General features: G+C 40.5%; 1 protein-coding gene across 1 annotated transcript in view; it reads right to left on the reverse strand.

Annotated features, from left to right (window-relative positions):
* The window catches only part of TMEM117 (transmembrane protein 117), a 227,358-nt gene that overhangs the window by 24,086 nt on the left and 181,949 nt on the right, over positions 1-21,323 (reverse strand). The window lies entirely within an intron of this gene.

Consider the following 21,323-nt stretch of genomic DNA (forward strand, 5'->3'; position numbering starts at 1 on the left):
AACGCTCACCGAGCTGCTCTGGTGAGGTGCATCCTCATGAAATGGGAGCATCTCCCTTCGCCCGCTGAAATTAAAATTCAGTACAAACCATTACCTATTTCAACAGAATTTGAATGGAATGGCCCACTCTTCTGATAGAAATGGACTGGAAAAGTTCCTGGAAAGTACAAATCAATGAAAACCAAAGGAAAGAGCCTTCTTAACGGTGCTGGTGTGAAATACAGACTCAGTCCAGTGCATGAGATAGAGACTGCCAAATTCAGTAACAACGGACCCAGGAAACTATGTTTGACCACAGAACTAAAACTGCCAGCTCAGAGTCCTCAGCAGCTTGTGGTGCCCAGAGGGTTTTCTGCCTTACAGTGTCCCCTCAGAGACCGAGATGCTGAACAGCAACTGGGTCTTCACCAACCATCTAGATAAGGAAAAAGAGATATGAACACAAAGGTGCTCCCCCCCAGTTTAACACAAGAGACTGTGAAAGATAAAATGAGAGGTTCTTACACTGGTAGTGGTCCCATGTCAGACGATTTCTGGCGAGTACAGAACTCAGCACTGGATCAAGGCCTCAAAGTGATGTGCAGTGTGTTTTTATAAGTGTATTAAATTCTAACTGTATTATTCTATTATACTAAATAGTTTCCCAATTTCTAAAAGAAGACATTCTTTAATTACAAAACAATTTACCGAATCAGACACCAAACATACTTATCTTCATCAACACATGGAAGCAAAATTATAGGAAAATCCAGTTGCTAAGAACCACTATAAGATCTTTGTCATAAGATACCCTTATTTCATTGTATGATACATCATTTGACTAAAGGGACTTTGAGAAAAATAAGAAAACAATAGTCTCCCTACGTAAGTACAGGTCTACTAGTTTTATTATTTTCAGTAATAATAACAGGCTACATAAAACTAGTGTGCTGCTCGGATTATTATGCTGTATCTTCCATATAGACCACAGCATTACATTAGTCATTCACTGCAGTTCAGTGACATGAAATATCCTCTTATTACAGAGTGTATGTCACTTAATAGTTGCAGAAATTATTTACTTAAGCTCTCCCCTTCCCATCTGCCCTCCCCTCTCCAAAAATCCATTCATTTTCTTATGCCCTGGGGAAATGCTGCCAGTACTCTCTGTATGTTATGCATACATAAATTACATGCCTTAAAGAACGAACAAAATCATAAACCCAAAAATATAGCCTCCAATGTGAATAAAAATTAGGGAAGATAACTCTTCTCTACAGCCTCCTCTCTGACCCCAATGCAAAAGCTCACTTCCTGAGTGTGAGAGAGGAAAAATGCAATTTCAGCTTTTTATACAAGAGCAATATATCTGCCTTTGCCAAGCGCATGCAGAAAACATGAACTTCATCCTAAAAGGTTTTCAATGTTTAGCAACCTCCTGGGAGAACTTGTCAAAAACACAGTGAACCAAGTTCTAATTGCACAAACTCACCCTGGTCTTGACAAACACAGCAGTTTGGTTTGAATTTCAAAACTGTTCCCATCAAAATCCTTGGGAGCAGAGAGAATGTTCTTAAGGTGTCTTTTTGAATCTCAAAGACAAAATCAGAGGCTGGTGGTGTGCAATGAATTAAAGTGTTCTTCTAGTGAGATTTGAATCCAAATATAGCAACTATGCTGATCACAAGGAAAGGCTGAATTACAATTTTTAAAAAAAGACAGATGAGACAGGGTGGACAACCTCAAAAGGTTTGGAAATTCAGTGTAGATGAGAAACCATATATATAGCACTTGGCAGAAGCTTATCCAAACTAACAGACCCTTCTGAAGGATGCCCTCCTGCAACCCTTCTATTCAGTCTTTACTTTTGATCTACAAGAAATCCCTTTTCCCCCTCACTGCCAATGCTACTTTCGGAAGACAACTTGCTAATTTCCTTCCACAGACAATTTTCTTTGGGGTCAATTATAAGTGCCCCATGAGCCCCTCTTTTTGGAGGGGAAGATGGTCTCTTCCACTATCTGTTGTTTCAGAAATTTGTCTCTTTCACCTACCCACATAACCTTACATCTCCGTAATCTTTGCCACTAACAATAGTACTTATGTGCTTTTCCCTTTACTGTATTTTCTTCCATAACTTTCTCCTTAACATCTACAAGTGGTAGACTTAATTCAGTAGTTCATATTTTTAATTTTAAGAACTTTCCTGACAAAAGTTTTGGGAACTGACATGTTGCCTGCTCTCATAGACGCTGTTACAAGGGCAGTAAGCAGATGCAGTATGCTGCCTGTAGATAAATGCGTGGCTTCCAGACTTCCAAGTATGACTCCAAAACTTTTAATTACTGGCATCAATGAATCAAGGGAGCTACATTACAGCAGCTGAGTGATTACTCTCTCAGTGTGATTAATAGACCAGGTGGGGTTTTAAAGCAAGGTTTTGCATGTGTATATGCATGTGGAGGAGAGGTAGATGCATGTGTTTTGGGGGGAGTTCCAATTTAACTAGTCAAAACCATATAATGCAGTCAGTTACTGAAACTTTCTGGACAGGAAAACATAGAATTCAAGCATTATTTTCAATTGTTTAAAGAAATGCTAAATCAATTTTCTCATCAGAGGAGCTGTTTTAGAGCAATTCACCAAGTCAAGATAATGAATGAACTGTTCTTTCACAGCATTCCTCAAGGAGGAATTATCCCAAATGATATGGTTACTTAATACGAACATTTATAAAGGGACAGTCATTATGCGAATTATGTATTTTACATAATTTATTTCAACTTCCAGTTTATAGCAGCACTTTTATCTTTTTTCATTCAGTGATAAAAAAGGCATCAATTATAATTCTCCTAGCATGTCTACAGAACAAATGTCTGCTAGTGAAGTTGCTGTGCTCATTCAAACATATAATTATACATCGGAGGGTCCTGGGCAATCTACATTTACCAAAATAATGAATAGATAAAAACCGCACACTTAAATCTAGCAGTTTAGGTGTATGAGAAATGCACTACAAAATATATTGAGGGGCGTGCTGGTCTGTAGCAGTGCTACCTACCATGTGATGACTATTGGCCAAGCATTTCTGCTGTTAAATATGTAAATCCATTTAGAGCCCAGAGAGCAATATGCTTGCTGCCACGTTTTTAAAAGAAAACAGAGACTATTGCTTTCATGTCTTCTCAGACTCAGTACATTTTTACTGAGGTTTATCCAGTTTGCATGTACAAAGCATGGCTGCAAAGCATGCAAGTATGAAAGAAATATGAGCAAACCAGATTATAACAAGTATTACTGCAATTTCAAAGACTCTATAATCAGAGGTGGAGAGGTATAATGCAGGAAAGCAATTTAGAACCACACAACAGGTTATTATTACAGCAATGTACTATTTAGGAATTAAAGACTACTGGGCTATTGGTCTGCATCAGCATGCCTGACAGCAGAGGTTGGCCAAATGTTTTGGTCTGGCCTAAAAGCAATTTCACTCACTTCTACAAGCAAAAATTCAAAAGCTGAGTTATTAATAAAATAACATTTGCTAATGTATTTTGGCAAACACCCTGCTAGATCTTGCAGATGCTGAAAGGATCTGAGCGCTCCATCTCATAGTCTTTCCACTGCAAATCAGAGATATTCATAAAAGACAGACTCCTCTGATCTGGGCTACAAAAAGCACTGACCAGAACAGAATTTTTTTAAATTATGGCTCAGGTGAGCGTTGTGGAAGATTAGAAGCTCCTATAGTAACACAGTACGGAGGATCCATGAGGCTTGAGGACACAAAGCTCATCGTAACATTTCCCTATCTTCTTGTAATCTTGACCAATATAAAGGTTGATCAAAGTATCGACTACTTAACAATTACTTAGAATAAACCAAACTTTTCATAAGAAACTCAAATTAACAAGTTCATGAAACAGGTAGGAATTAACTGTTCCTTCCTAAAATGTTCATGACTTTTCCCCCTCTCATTTTATCTGCATTTCCCAACTTCTCCTTTGAGTTTTCCTGCAGTTACCTACCAAACTTCTTGCTTTACATGCTGAGTCAAAATACAAGGATAATATCACTCATGTCACTCGTATATTTTGTAGCAACCATTTAAGAAGCAAGCAGTACTATTTCCTTCTTGATAAACATATACAGTTCCAGTATATACTGTCTCACACCTAACGCTAAAGACTGAATTGTTTTCTATGAATCCTTACTAGATAGTTGGAAATCCTTATGTTAATAAAAAAAAGCAAAGCCCCATGAAACAATTTCTTTGACAGAAAACAGAGTTATTCAAGGCTCGCTACTTAATTGGCACTAATGACAACATTCTACTTTCCTGAAAACAACACCAAAAGCTTTCACTGATTTTCGTGATGTAAAGTCAATTACCAAACACATGTCTGATCTCTGAAATTCTCTTTGTATGAGTATGATTCTGCACAAGGATTTCTACCAGAATGTGTTACCTTTTAGAACTAGACCACTAAGGAAAACTGAGTTCATGTTCTCATTCTGACTTTAATGTTATACAAATCTATAATTTCCCCATAATATATATTAATAATTTTATTTAATTTTCCCATACAACCTGGAGGCCCATCTAGCCTGTATGCCAGTATGGTTCTGTGTGACTATACAGACATGGTTATCCCATCCCCAAGGGAATATGTAGTTTAACTATATCTTTTAAGACTCTCACTACTTTTCTGCATTTCCAGTAGCAATCTGTGTCTTATAAACTAAGAATACTGGTAATTGATAGAGTAAATAATTGCATTTGATGGATAATATTGTCCTGACAGGTAGTTCCTTCAGCAGTACTCACTGAGGCATTCTTTACAGAAGAAACATCATAACTGTGCATATTTGCATTGGGACACACTGTGGAAATTTATTGGCCAGCTCTGTATGGGGAACGAAAACTTTATTTTTCAGATCTTTTCAGTGCTGAAAGTTGCTTATACTTACAAGTGCTACGTAAAGGGAAAGCAAGAGTATTATTGCTATAAAAATGCATACGAAAATGAGGTTGAGAAATGATTACATGGAAGTGGCTATCTAACAACTCTGCTGAGACTCTGAGCATCACCAGTATGAATTAGGCATTTTGCCTGCAAATTAATACAGTTGTGTCAAGTTGAAGCCACTGTCTGAGTGAAGGCTAAAAACGGAGCCAGGATGCTGGAGCACAGTCCTGTAGAGCTGGGAAGAGCCTCACCTCTATCGATCTGAAATTCAGCGGGTGAAGGGGGCAGAGGCTGTCCTTCCTTCTGGACCCCTCCCAACCACAGAGCGACAGAGTGAGAAAACTCTGTATGGGAAACCCTGGTGATTTTCACCCTTCTCAATCCTTAGGTGTAGTTTTATAAGTGCAAAAGAAAGAAATGCAACAAACTGTTTGCACTATGAGAAGAGAGCCTTTGGGGGTTTATTTTGCTATTGAAATGGCACTAGAGGAATCCATACAACCCATACCACAAGGGCATCCAGTTACCACTGTGGCAGGTGCCATATAGAACAGACAGAAATCACAGCACTGCTGCTTACCGTTCATGTGTGCCTGTGCACAATATACTGATTTCCTTTGCTTATAACTTTTCCAAATTTAACTGCTTGGGTTGAACACAGCCCATGCCAGGTGTCTGCCTCAGGCTGGTTTTTTTTCTGTTTGGTTCTATGTTTCTGTTTTAGGGTTTTGACATTTTCAAATAGCACCATTCAAACACTTCAAGACCAAAGAGAAAATAAGCTACTTGGCTTTGTAGAAATGCCTCATGCTTTGAAGTAGAGACATACAGTTTAGCAAGGGAGTAACTTTGTGTCAGAGATGTGCCTTTTGCTTCCCTGTGAATATCTGCCCCAAACTGGAAGAGTTTAAGGTACCTTTGAAAAGTCAATAATTTTCATACTTGCAAGAATTTAGCTAAAGGTTCAGAAACGAGTATCTTCACAAACTGTGCATCACTCAGCATGCCAAAGTGTCTCTCAGCTCCTAGAGCTCATCAGACTATGAAACTGCCACTCTCAGAAGAGAGACAGAGCATCCTCCATTCCCCCTTTGCCTCCCACCCCCATTGCTGCTGCTAGCAGGACTCTGAGCTGCTCTCAAACAGGGACTGAGCTGGCCCCACACAGCAGCTGAGGGACAGAGAGCCAGCTTTCCTGTAATTACTGATCCCAAGTACTCTGCGTGCAGATGGAGCCAGGCACCTGGAGCTGAGGGAAGATGGGGGCAGGAGGGCTGCTGGCTCTGGGTCTGAGTCTAGCAGGGATGCAGTGGCCCAAGCCCTGTCCTCCCTCCCCACCAGCCCTCTCTAAGAGGCCAAGCAGAAGGCTTGGCATATCCATGTGCAGCCACATGGTTAAATGAAGGCTGTGTCCACCTGGGCCATGATGTGAAGGGGAATGAGAGCAGAGAGAGAAAGGTTTGACAGGAAAATCGGAATAGGCTACACAAAAGGAGTGGGACGAGGGGAGAGACTTGAATCAGGGCAAGAGGGTGGAGTGTTAGAAAGGACGGTGGGGATGGGAGCAGGCGGTTGGGACTGGCTGGCTAAGGAAAAGGGACTGACCTGGGGAGAGAGGGAAGTGAGAAAAGGAGGGATTTTGATTTGGACAGCAGGCTTGGGGTGGATGATTAGTATTCACTGGATGTGGAGGCTAGGAATGAGAGACTCAAAGACTGAAAACTGGAATTGGCTAAAAGTAATGGGATATGTCACAGAACCAGTAATGAGGAGGACCCAGGATGGGGGCAGAGAGGGAGACAGGGAGAGAGGGTTTGGAAGTGACAGGAAGGAAAAAGCCAAGTTTGGGGAAATGGCCAGAAGGTGTCAGTGCTTCTTTGGCTCTGGAGTTTGAAGTGGTCACCATGACTCCAATTATCACCACTCTCTGCTGTTAACAAGCAGATGTGAAGCCCAGAGGCAAAGTACGTGTCTCCTCTTCCTTCTGAAGTGGCTCATCAGAAGAAATAACACATGCTGCTATTAGCAGGTAGCTCACATGGCAAACATCCGTGCAGGGGAGCTAACAGTTCCAGTACCCTGATAAGACACATCGGATTCATATGGCAGACTTTTGATTTTGAGGTTGTTGTCTTTTTGTAAAAACTAAAGGATATATGCACACAGAAAGTCCTGCCTTAAGGGAACTGTCTAGAGGTTTCAATGGTGAAGACTCATGAACTAGGAGATGTCAGGCTAAGGTTATCTGTACCATGTGTGCATGCATGGTACAATCCTTACTTAGTTACATGATCACACACTGTTTGTTCCAGAGGACACGGCGTTTTTTCATTAAAGAGGATCTAACTTGTGATTCTGAGGTGGGAATATATAGTGACAGAGACCCCTGTAGTTCTGCACTCTGCATCTGCTGCACAAGCTGGAAGGCATGTGGGAAGAAAAGTGTAAATGCAAGAGACAGCAGAAGATGTGAAAACATTTACCTCTTGCTACGGGGATCACTGCTGCTAGGAGGAACTGAATTCGGCCAGCTCTGCCATGACACATCTGTGAGATAGTAAGTGAATTTCTAAACCCAAACTATTCCCAAGCAGTTATCAATTGTTTGCCTTTTTTTTTTTTTTCTGTGTGCTTGCTTCCACATTCCACCTAAGCTTAGATTTGTTTAAGTGACAAGTGCCCATGGCTGGTATTGAAACCAATGAGAGCTGGACCTGAATATATCACCACTGGGGAGAAGAGGAAGGGCTAACAAAATATCCGTAGGGATAGCAAGAGTCCTGTAGTGCATAGCACTACCTAGATAGGACTGCCCTGTACTCCTTTAAGATCAGTGTAAAAAGTAAACAGTCTTTTTTATGGAGCTAAATATATGACACAGTTATAGCCATCACTCAAAACAAGGAAAGAAACTGCTTTTACAACTGTTTGAATTCTACAAGGGAAATAGGGCTGTCAGTATAATAATATGTAAGATTATATCAATATGTGTCTCTGTCTGCTCCTAATGAAATAATATGCTAGACCCTCCTCCCCCAGTTAGGTAACCGCTCAGCTAAAAGATGGGTAATAATATAAATTTTCATAATAATGTCCTCAGACATCTCAAATTAGGGAATCTTTGACTTTAATTTCTTTGTGTCTCAGTATAAAATGTGGACAATAATGGACAATAATACTCCTATTGTGAAGGCTATTGTGAAGATAAATACATTAATGCTTGAAAAGCCCTTAGGAAGTACAGTGATAAGTGTCACAAAAAAGCCCACAAGGAAATGGATGATTTCATCTTCATATCAAGGTTTCAATAGTGTGTAGTAAGTAAGGCCTGGGGCCACACGCTGCACAGAAAGGGTAAACCAAAATATTGAATAGCTTCTCGTTAAGTGAACACCATTCATCCAGTGCAGCAAGTGAGACAGAGGTCCTGTGGAAAAATGGGATGTGAATAGATAATTAAAGATTGTATCATAATGCATACACACAATAGGGGTGAAAAGTTTACACTGGTGACCTTAATTCTGGCATCTCCTAACTTCTGAATGCACGACTCTGCAGCCTCAGTAGTGTTGTCTCATCTTTAACACCATTTTTTGTATGTAACTGTATTTTTGTTGCTTAAATCATCATCTGCTCATTTCTGATATTAGGCTTGTTTGCGTGATGCTTTTCTTTCTCTCATTCCCTGTATTTGGAACACTTCGTCCAGATATGCAAATCTTTGCAGTCTGACCTTGAGGAATAGTAGGAGTTTGTATAATTTAGATTAGTGCAGTAATTGTTTGGCCCAGATGCCAGAAACATCCCCAAGGGTATTTAACATTCATTCAGAAGATGTAGCTGTTGCTTCGCAACTTAAGGTCAGGACAAAAGTACCAACTTGCAGCCAAGAGAATGCACTGCAGCTCTCGCCTGGGAGGCGGCAGCCTCGGGTGGCTGGTGTAGCACCAAGCAGGCTGCCTTCAGAAATGCTACGGGGCACAGTCTGGACACTCTGAGCAGCCTTCTCTGACACACAGTCTGCAGAAACCAGGCCGAATCAGGGCCATCAAAAAGTAGACTTGCGGACTCGAGATGGGATAACAGTCCCTTTGGCTTCCTCTAACTCTGGCTGCCTGATAAAGCAGATCACTTAATCACTTCTTTTGTGCCACCTACTCCTAAATAGATCGTGTGCTGTATATGGGATCACTGCTGCTGTTGAGGACTGTTTGTTTCTCCACCTTGGGCACACAGTTCTGAAGTGGAATGAAATTTCATTATAAACCTAATGCATGCTGCACTTTGTATATACTCAAGCCCAAAGACCACCTGAGAGAAACTAAAAGCAAAGAGCCATCCAAGAAGGATTACAGGATTATGTCCTTAAATCCATAGCGAGATACATTAGAAAGAGATGTACACTGTTTTCTCATTTTCATCTACAGGCGATAAAATGGATTACCTAGCCACAAATTTCCATCATTTAATTCCTCGTGTGGTATCTGATGTGGGAAACAACATCATAGCAGAGCTCACTGAGAACTGATGGAGAGTAAAATTGAAGCTGGTTTTGTATGAAGGGAAGAGCTACAATGTCTCTCCTGAAAGATGAAATAAAATCACAGCCCAAAATGACCAGTACCAGCCAGAACAGCTACAGTGCAGTCTTCTGGATTACTGTATCACGTAATTAATGCTGGCAGGGGTGGAAGCCATAAATGCACTGGGAAATGCAGTGCTCCATAGGCTTCTATGGGTGTTGAAGAAGAGATAGAAACAGAGCTGGCCAGGACAGAATACAAGTTTCTTGAAGCTGCAAGCCAAATTTGGCTGGCCGCAGCAGAAAAGCAGCTCTGCCAGGTTTGGGTCACTGAAACCACGTGAGTACTTCATCCTGGGAGTGGAGCTCCACCACCAGCATCTGCCTTTGCTCTGTGCCTACCTCTGTGCCACTGATGCACCATATAGCGTTGCTGGATGGAGGGAGAGGATTTCAGGGGATCAAGCCAGTTTCAAGTCCTTCTCCCTGCTGCCATGCTACCCTGCACAGCAGGACCAGTCAGCTACCACCATAGTCGTTCTTCAGAGACAGGGAACTGCTTGCAAACGGCTGCTTCAAGCTGTGGCCAGGCATGGAGCTGCAGCTGCGGCTGCAGGGCCCGGGCCCCTCTCTCCCTTACAGCTCTTGGAGTGCTTCAAACTGCCCCCAGCAACCTGCTGCCTTAGGACACGGACTGCCTTGCTCAGAGCCAGTCCTGAAAGTGGCTCTTTAATTCGCCTATCTTCATCCAGGGAGAAATGCATTCAGTGCCTGGTGTGACCAAGTTCAGAGGCCCTGACAGCTCCACCTTGCATTGGTTGATAATGGATAGTCCCCTCCACGCCTGTGGCTGCCCTCCCTGCTAACAAAGTGGGAGATGAAGGCATATGGAGCCAGCTGTACTCATCACATACTATCTGAGGCTGTGTCGTTCTGGCATCGGGGGTATCAAGAGAAGTTCAGCATTACTGGCTACTGCAGCAATTGAACAAGTGTTGGGGGAGGGAGGTGAAAAATATAGCTCTTTCCCAGTTTGATTAACATCATTTTTTGTCTCTGTTCGTACCATTTCAACAATAGCGACAATGTGTTAATGCACCTACAGCACCCGTTGGCTCATGCAGGGCTCTAAGGAATCTTAATGAAAAATAATATTGCAAATACTGTCTAGCTACTAGGAAGAGATAGAGAAGAGGTTAATTATTTGGGGACCAGCTGAGACATTGTGCAGTCCAAAGTCAGCTGCAGTGCACTACTGAGACTATTTGGGAGGCTCTATAGGCATGTTGATTTAGTTGCTTTGCTGCTCCAGTGGGAAACACAGATTCACACTGTGTCATGCAATGCTGGTCTCCAATCTATCTGTCAGATCTGGTAAGTGTTATGCTGGGGAACCTCCTCTCCCTAATGAGCATTGCAGGACAGGCAGGCAAACATGGTCAGATTCCAGAAAAGATAAACTTTTTAGCTTCTAACCTGTAGGAGACTAGAAGCCTGGTTGACTTAAGGCCACACTTACACACCACCTATGACCCACAGAGACATGACGCTAAACACAATACAGCTGAGTAATTAAAGGTTAGTTCAAAATCAGAAACCATTGCAACTAGAATTTCAAATCACTAAAAGCACTACGGAATACTCCCCCTCCTCTATACATATGAGAATGAATTACTTATTGATGGGTTCAATAAAGTTCTATTCTAACAGATGCAAAAATATATCTAATGTACTCAGTATCTCAAGACACTCGGTGATTAACTACATACGTCCCTTTTGTTATACAAAGAAAAGTAGCAGCTTTATAGCACGTTTATAGAAGAACTCAAAGGCAATAAAAGTAAGCATGTCTTTTTGTTAATGTCTCATATAACAGGCTTCAAACTTTCCAAAGAAGTATAAACAACTGTCATTCAATCGGCTTTGCAGAAATAATGCAGTTAGTTAGACCAACAATATCAGGCATATTCTTGTTTCTGTTCCCCTCTAAGGTTTGATTAAGAGCAACCAAGCTGGTTTTGCTCCTTCACCTTACTTGAACTCAGTATTGTTGCTAGGTGGATCTGTATGCCCAGGTATAACCTGTCACTAAGTCCTGTATATTCAGTGTGCCATGTAGCTAAATGTAAGATATGGATAGGCATAAAACTTGTCTTAAGGCAACACTCTATCTAGTGATTGCAAACCGCGGTTTATCTTTCTTTTTTTAACTCACATGGTTGCATTTACAAATTGCATGCAATTCTGTCACTTAGAAAACAGCTGAACCAGTTCAATCTTATCTCAGATTTTTCATTTTTAGATAAAAACCTGTGTAATAATGCTCATTACAAAGCAGATTTCTACAATCAAATAATATATTCCAGAGCATTGCTGTGGAGAGTTGAAATTATCTGAATGTCACCGTTACTGTTATATCAACATATATCACTGCAATACAATCTTAAGCAATGCAACACTCATCAGACATACGTCCCGCAACAACAAAGCCTATCACGCACTGATTATGGCAGATCTGTGAAAAGACTCTCCTTGCAACTAAAGATGAAAATAGTCCTGTGAAAGACTTGCAAACAATTTCCAGCTTTTCTTGTTCCTAGAACTCCATGGTTTTTGTGCATTTGGGCTGGATATGGTGGTTTCAGGGGGCAGTGTGTGAAAATGCTAGGTCTGCTTTTGGAGAACTGCTTCATTATGTCAGGCAAATACCTGCACTGCAAAAGAAGGGCCTCAGTGTCACATGTATGGCACGTACCCATTGTCAGGGTAAAAGGGAAAGACTGTGACAAATGAGGAGCTTTTTCAGCTAATTCATTTTGTGTGTAGTCATTTCAGAGCCAAGAGGCTCCAGCTGGGACTGGTGCCTGATTATGCTAGAAGCTGTACCAAGTCAGACAGCATCCTTCCCTGAGCACCTTAGGGGCTAAGCAGACAATCAGACAACTAGTGAAAGAAAAGAACTACAGTTGTTCCTTTTCAGCAAATGAGGAACTGAGTCACAGAGCTAAAAAAAGGCCCAGCCCTCAGCCAGTATAAATTGGCACAATAGGATTCAGGTCAGCACAAATACACCAAGTTACAGCAGCTGAAGCAAACCCTGGAGTTGAATCTATAATGCCTGAGACAAATATAATGCATCCAAGTAAGATTTAACCATCCGCAACCAGTGTAAAGGACGAAATGTACTTAAAAATACTGTACTTCACATGTCTTGTTTGACAAAATCCACAGCATAAAATGATGGTGCCGGTTATCAAACTAGACAAGCACAGAATGAAAACACTGCAATATAAACCAGACAGCTCACTTAAAAGGTAGGGTATATAATGTGCAATAAGGGACAAGATACATCCACCTTTTCTCAGGGGAAAATGATTTTGCTTATCATTTTCTTAGTCCCAAAGTAACTGAAAGAGTTGAAGAAATAAACTGTACTTTATAGTGCGTTCTGGCAAGGGGGCGAAGGAATGTTTCAGGGATTTTCAAAAGGAATGTATACGTCCAGCTGGATCTTGAAAATATTCCAGCAGAAACTTCTGGGTAAGCACTGCTCAGCAATAACAAAAACATCTCCGAATTATCAACACTGTTTCCAGCGCAAATCACCTTGAGGTATACATTGGACTCCCCTATCCTTCTGCATTACCCACCAAGTGCTGTTTCCAGCACAAATCCAAAACATAGCCCCATACTAGCTACTGTGAAGAAAATTAACTCTACCCCAGCCAAACCCAGCACAATTACACATAACAATGCTGTACTTTTCCCCCCTTATCACCCTTTTACATAAACACTACATACACTTCCATCAAACTCAAAAGGTGTTTCCCTTCAAAATAAAAGCAGTGGATTTCAAATGCATTATTTTATTCGCTGATCTATTAGTACATTTCCATTCTCTTTGCCTTGTCCACAGAAAACAACAATGTGAAGGAGGTGTGGAGGGTCCATGCACTGGTTCCTCAGAGCCTCACTTCCCTGCCAGGAGAGGGACAGGGACATTTCACTCTGGGATGCTGAGTCCATTTCTAGCTGCCTGTTCCTGAGCTGTCAAACGGGCCATTTCTGGGACCACACTAACTTGTTCCTCTCATTCCACGATAGCCAGGAAATAACCCACTCCCTTGATACCAGTCACAGACAGAAGATATAGGAAAGCTAACAGAAAACAGATGTCTGATGGGATGGATGAAAGTGGAGCTCAGGAGAGCTACTATTCTGTGTTCAAAATAGAAAGGAGAAAGACTTGATACCCCTCAAACCAGTGACTCCCAGGGAAGTAAAACAAAGCACTTTGGGACTGAGAAATTCAATGCAGATATAAATCCATGAGAAGCAGCTGTGGAGGCAGATTCAAGAAAAGGACCAATTCTAGGATAGGCAAGAAAGACCTGTGTCTGACCCACTAGAAAGAAATGCCATGGTGCCAATAATGGCATGAGAAACATTAACATTTTGTTGGTTAAACGGTGTTTAGGAATGCACTCACGTCTGTCACTTGAATTCATAGTAAGTACAAATAAAGTGAAGCTGTAGATCTAGTCCTTCTAATTCACTTTTATTTTTCAGGATTATTTTTGAATGTTTTACATCAGTGCTAATAAGGAACATTTCTACTATCCATAGAAAGATGAGGGTGTGCAAAGGACAAAAGAAGAGGGGAAAGTCTTTCCTACGTGAGAGACTTTGCAGGAAGGAAAATCTATTACTTGCTACAGAAAGGTTTCTCCCAAAGTTACCTCACTTGAACTTGTCCCCTTCTCCTTCAGAGATCTGCAGGCCATGGGAGGTACAGTACCGCAGAGCCAACCCTCACAGCAGGGTTCTTCAGCAAACATTGCACAATCAGCTGAGTACAAGCGTGTGTTCAAAATACTTACCCATTTTCGTAATGCTGTCTGACAGGCATGTCTAAAATCTGCTAGTGAAGAGCAATGTACTCTGAGTGGAATGAAACACTCCACATACATAATTTCTGAAAAAAGTAGTCCAGGGCATACGGCTCCTCCCTGTAAAACCTTGCCATATGGTAATGGCTGGGGACACCAGTAATGGAGCTGGATCTGCCATCAGTTTTATTAAAGGTGAATTCCCATCTATCCTGACTCCTCTGAAAAACCTGTCACTGGTCACCTGCCCTTATGGCTAGGTTTCTATCTTGAAAGGGCAAATAGTACATGAATAAAAAAACATAGTAAGCCCTCACATACAGAAATCCTGAGTGTCAGAGATGATGCAAAAGTTGTTTGCTAACTTCACTAACACAGATGTTTCTCACGGGTTTTGACTTGTATTATATTATTGTGTTTTCAAATGTTACAAAACCCAGCAAAGGTATGATGGAAAGTACCCTGACATTCAAGTGCTCGCTTCTTCAGAAGTTGTTGTGCTGAATGGGAGGTTTTTAGCAGGACATTTTCATTCAAAGTTCGATAAGTTCCTTGGGAACAAACTATATATCAGTACTTTTTGCTGTTGCTTGTTAGGAAACAAAAAAATTTATATACCACTCTTGAATCAAATGTACAGCTGAGAGGATCTACTCTAACAGGAATGACAAATTGTTTTGTATATCCTGCTTTGTCTATGAACACAAAATAATTTCTTGCTTATCTGTTTCAAAGGAAAACTACTATACCTGTGTATTCTGCTTGAAGTGTAAATCAGGATTCTTCTCTCGTTTGTATATGTGTAAATTAATTCTAGCAAATCACTGAGTGTAAATCCAGTTAAAAGTCACAATCAAATTACGCTTGCAAAGTTAAATAGATTTTCTAAAAAAAACAACCCACCTCTAAAAATTAAGTCTTCACTCACTTTGTGTGGACAAGACCGTGTTTCTACTCTATCTTTAACTATTCAAGCAAATTATATCTTCTTCTACACACTTGATGTTGTGGGTGGTGTTTTTTAATGTGCTCACTCATCATACTAGATTTTAATCAAAACAGCCTCTCCATCAGTGTAAAACTGAAAATAAATGGAACTGTCCCCGCTTTATGTATTTGATAACAAGACCAGAGTCTGTTCCACTTTGCTGATAAAATTTCTGTGTTACTGTTTAACAATGACATATACAAAACATAATTAGCATTACAAGGTAGTTAAATTAACCACTTTTTTTCAGGGAAATACGAAGAACTAGAAGAAAAAATGCAGGAGAGCCTAAATACAGATTTTCTTCAATCTCTTAACCTTCTAATTCTCTTATTAAAACTCTACCAAAGACAAAAGACCAGACATTCTGCAGAAAACAAAACAAGGAAGTGACAGGCCACCCATTAAATATGTTGATTTTCAACTGCAGTAGCAAGGAGTGATCTACAGTTACATGTTAAAGCAATTTACATACAAAAATATTATGAAAAATAGATTTGAAAAATGGTTATTATTAAAAAAAATCTGCCTGCTGATATCCTAATACCTACATAACCAGAGATCCAGCACTAGTCATAAGGAATGTTGTTAATTATCTAACTCTCTTTGACCTTCATTTCTTTCAAGTTACCCAGAAGGACAAAATTCTGTTCTCGTTATTTACAAGAGTATTCCCATTTGATATTAATGGGATTATTTTGCTAGTTTGGTTAAAAATTCACATACAAGAGCTTTCTCAAAGAATCTTAGACATAAGCGCTGCCTGGCTTCTGTTTATTCCACTCAGCCGCTACAGAATTTCTTCAGATTATTGAAGAATAAATTCTCCTTTTGGAATCAAATAGTATTTTCAGGTAGCTTTTAAATCACTTCGGCATTGTATGTGATTGTACTGTCAGATAAAAAGTTGCAGTAAGTCATAAGAGTTGCAAGAATTTACACCATGGGACTTGCAAAGTGCTCAGCAAGGTAGCTACAGCGTGTAACTCCACAGTGATGCTCAAATACTCCATGGTCTTTCAGAAGTCTGGAGAAACCTGTAAACGCTGACAAAAGACACTACAGAGATGAAACAATTAATCTCGCCTGGACACACGAGGTTTAATAATCCAGCCACCACAAGCTCCTACTCATTAGCAAAGTCACTAAGAACATGACACCAAAAAAAAAAAAAAAAAAAAGCAGTATATAAGCTAATGCATGAGTTACTGTCTACTTGCTCAAATAGAGGTATTTGGAACGTGGGATTATAGTTTTATTTTTCATATTTACTCCTTTAATTAACAGTTTTTCCATTACATCTTTGAGAAAGAGAACCAAATATTTGAATTTTTCATTAAAATAGTAAAAAGTTCTATTACATGATAATAGCATTGCTACACATCCAGCTTTAATATGTGTGGTCTTGCACTCAGTCTGAAACTAAGGCTAAAAACATAATGATGCCCATGTACAGCAGTGAATGCTATGGGTGCCAGAAATATACATATTGGCATCTTGCCATCTCAATTATCAGAGCAGGCATAATTAAACACATTGTGAAAATGACTAACTTAATCACTGCCATACTGTGGAAAAAATAAACTTGTAAGGTCTTTACTTTCTTACTATAAGCAAGCACATGTCCTTTAAAATGAACTAATGCTCACCTGCATTGGACTGAATTTGATCTGCTGTTTTTCAGAGAGAAAATATTCAATCTCTATATTTAAAAAAATCAGTGTTTGTATTTACATTGGATAAAATGTCGTGACAACCAGGACTGGAATAGAGGCCTCTGTGCTGCCTCTCAAACAGCCTAAAATGGGTGTCATCTCTGATACTCTGTCCTAGACGCAGTGAAACTTAAATTCCTTTCAAACCGTGGCCAGGCAACAGAGGGAGAAGTGGAGCTCACCCTGCCTGCAAGAGTCAGACATGCTCTGAAGAAGTCTCCATGATAAAACACTAGCAGAGAAATGCTACTTTGGCTCTTTTACCAGCTGTGGAAATAGTTGAGCAGGATCCTTGCAGAGCTGCAGCTCTGGACTCAAGCCATGCCACCTTCATAACCCTTTTTCTGGGTCTGGCTTAAGGGATGGTTCCTCTCAGCTCATCATGTTGGGTCTGTTTATTCTCAGTGGAGAGAAATGTGCACTTCTAGGGCCTGCTGCATCTCATCCTACTATAGATGTTTAAGAGCACCCCAACTATACCTTGCTCTCTCCATTAACTATAAAGATACAGCGATTAAAATCAGATGGAGATGTATACACAGCAGCCATCTAAAACAGGCACTCCGGGTCCCTTTTCTTCACTCCAGGGAGGGCAGATGTGAAGCGATGTGTCACAGCAAGGCTGGCAGAAGAGGCAGGAACACAGTCTGAGCCAGAAGCCAGCCACTCTATCCATGAGGTCCTGTTGTAGTCCTGCAACCTTCTCCATGATCTGTTTTCTTGGATTGTCTTAATATTTTTGTGGTCATAACTTTCACATTTACATTTCAGTCATATGTCTCTGTCTTCTACTCTGTCTCTCATCTGTGCTTGTCTCCCTGACCCGTCCCCTGAATATCCAGTGAATCGCTTAGACTGGAGGAGCCTTTGCACACTAGAAGGAGAGTGGGGCTGGGAGGCAGCCAGAGTTTGTTGCAGGGTGGAAACCAAAGGTAAAAAGTGCATGTACCCTTAAGTATCACTCACGAATAACTGTCTGTATAAGGTTCAGCTGTCTGTGATCTCCTCTTCACATGTCTGCCTGGGTTATATCTAATTGAAAAAAGGTAGCTCTTCCAGGCAGGGACTGCTCAGGCCTTTCTTTCTTTCTTATGCTTTACATAGGGCTTAGATAAATATTAAATCATAATAATACTAAGAAGGCAAAGCTGACCTTTACAATTATGTGATTATTTTTCACAGCATTGAGAATGGATTTCCAAACTCAATTGGTTTTCTCTTGTTGCTAAACACAGTCACATTTGCAGTATTAATACTACCATTCAAGAGGGACAGAAAATGCCTGTACTCAAAAATTAAATGAGACTTCATCTGTGCTTTTAGTTAACATCAGCCTCAAACTGAAATTGCTTAATACAGAATCACAGAATCACAGAATCACAGAATCACAGGATGGTTTGGCTTGGAAGGGACCTTCAAAGATCATCTAGTCCCCTGCCATGGGCAGGGACATCTTTCAGGTTGCTCAGAATCCCGTCCAACCTGGCCTTGAACACTTCCAGGGAGGGGGCATCCACAATTTCTCTGGGCAACCTGTTCCAGTGTCTCACCACCCTCATCGTAAATAATTTCTTCCATATGTGCAATCTAAATCTATCCTCTTTCAGTTTAAAACCATTGCCCCTCGTCCTGTCACTACAGGCCTTAGTAAAAAATCTCTCTCCATCTTTCTTATAAGCCTCCTTTACATTGAAAGGCTGCAATAAGGTCTCCTTGGAGCCTTCTCTTCTCCAGGTTGAACAACCCCAACTTGCTCAGCCTGTCTTCATAGGAGAGGTGTCCCAGCCTTCTGACCATTTTTGTGGCCCTCCTCTGGACCCGCTCCAACAGGTCCATGTCTCTCCTGTACTGAGGGCTCCAGAGCTGGATGCAGTACTCCAGGTGGGGTCTCGCCAGGGCAGAGCAGAGGGGCAGAATCACCTCCCTCGACCTGCTGGTCACGCTTGTTTTGATGCAGCCCAGGGTACGATTGGCTTTCTGGGCTGCAAGCGCACATTGCTGGCTCACATCTAATTTTTCATCTACATATCTGATTTTTCATCCCTCCCTTTCCTCATGCCTCCTGTTCTCTTCTCCCCTACCATACTATTCTTCCTCTTCCTCCACTGGCTATTCCCATTTTTCCAGAACTTCTTCAGCACCCTTAACATGACCTACCAATAAAACACACACACAGAGTGAAACAACCAGAACCACGTTAAAAGTTAAAAATGCTTGTGAACAGGGAACAAGCATGGTAGCGTTAAACCACACAATGTGGGAAACTGAGGGAAAACAGGAATAATAATCCAAATTTAAAAAGTAAAGCAAAAATCAGGCTGAACATAAGGAATATTTTAAGAATAGATGTAATATCCATTTAACGCGTACAAGCATTAAGCACAAAACAAAAGCTATCAAGACAGATTAAATACAGAAAATTGAAGCAGCAGGAAGCAAGAAGCTCAAAATAAATATGGGGTCCATCACTCTTGATTTTAGGTATCCGACTCCCTCTTTAAGCAACTCATCCCATCCTAAGACAGATGTCTCTGGCAAGTGGGATGAAGCACTTTCTTGAGCTGCCTGTCTCTGCACTGACTACAGAAGATGCTCAGTGAACAGCTTTGATGTCCGTGTTTAAACAGCTTCGATTAGATGAGACAAAGTCCATCGAACACACTGGATGGCAGAAAGAGTACAATACTAAGCGTTTTTAGTTGGTTTTTTTCCTAATTTTACCAGTTTGTTGCTAAAGCTTGTTAAGTTAGAAAAAAATCTGTGAAACAGACAACGCTCTTAGAAAGCATTGTAATTCTAAAGCATACTTCAGTCAAAGGATCATGATCCTGATGGTCTTCACTTGTGATTTAATACTTTGCTGTTTTGACTTTATTGCAGTAGCAATGCAATGATGCTAGAACTACACTGTAAATAAAACATGCCAACTTAGTTCCACAGTCCAAATAAATAACTTTAAATAAATAAATAACTCCATCACACAAACATCAGTCAAAAATGCATTTAAAAAGAGCCTCTTTCTGTGTGTTGTAAAAATATGAAATAGTACTCAGGACAGGCTGTTTCACATAAAATTCTTCCCTATATTCAGCAACTCCAAGGTCAAAGTACTGGAACTTCATTTTTCAAAGTCGAAAGGATGATTTAATAATTATTTGGTATGAAGACAACTCTGTTTCTCTACTCTGCATACAATATCAAATTCAGTATAGCTTGATACATCATGTATTTTCATTCATGCTTTCATTACAGCCCTGTGAGGTACAATCATTTATTATACATTCTCTTGAATCTTTTTGAAACAGCAAACAAAATGCAAAATGCAAAGGGAGAGAAAAGAAAGCACCAGAAATCTTACTAGAAAAACAGTATTCCCTGTCTTATCCTCCTTGTTCTAACCATGAACCGCAGTGAGCACTGAACAGTGGTGGACATCATTGGAAAATAAAACTGAACTATAGGACTTTATGCAGCTTTAATGTCCTAGTACAGCAGTGATAAATTCTGAGTGCCACCACAGTGTCACCTCTATGATAATTACTCAAGCAATAGATATCTCATTAAAGAGAACTAAGTGTCTCAGAAACGGTCTTTGCAAGCAGAGTTAGTTAGTAATATATTGGAGAGAAAGGACCTATCAGTTCTTCTCTAATTCTTTGCTAAACTTCATTCAACAATCTAACATGTCTAGGACTAATAGCAAAAGTCACTCAGGCCTTCGATGCTCCTTTTCCTTGCCTCAGCCCAAATGGCCTAATTTTTCACAGAGCATTGGGTGAGTTATTCACACAAGGCTCAAACCACAGACAAATGCAAAGGGTAGAGCGCAGCATCACATGAGGGAGGTTTTTGGCCACATACTTGTGACCCAGATTCCTTTCGTAACAGCTAGATTCAAAGGAGCAGACATCAGGCAGACTACAGGGAATCATCTCCCCAGTTAACCTCACTGGCAGAAGACATTGCAGTACAAGGACCTGTCATCAAAGTAAAGAATTCTTCATGTGAAAGTGGCAAGTGGAATCTTAATAGCAAATACTAATTTTCATCTATTAAAATGCTGTACTGTGTGTATACCTAATATTGTAAATGCTTGAAATATGGAAGTATTTCTTTCTTGTTTGGCTGAATTTCTCTCATCTTCCTAACAGAAGCTTGGAATTTACAAAACAACTAGATTCCGTTTCTTTTTCTGATGTCATTGTTGCAGAAAACACCTGCTAATTTGGAAAGTCATGCAGTTCTTACGTGGTAGTCTAA

This window comes from Gymnogyps californianus, chromosome 1 (assembly GCF_018139145.2).
Source record: "Gymnogyps californianus isolate 813 chromosome 1, ASM1813914v2, whole genome shotgun sequence".
Lineage (NCBI taxonomy): Eukaryota > Metazoa > Chordata > Aves > Accipitriformes > Cathartidae > Gymnogyps > Gymnogyps californianus.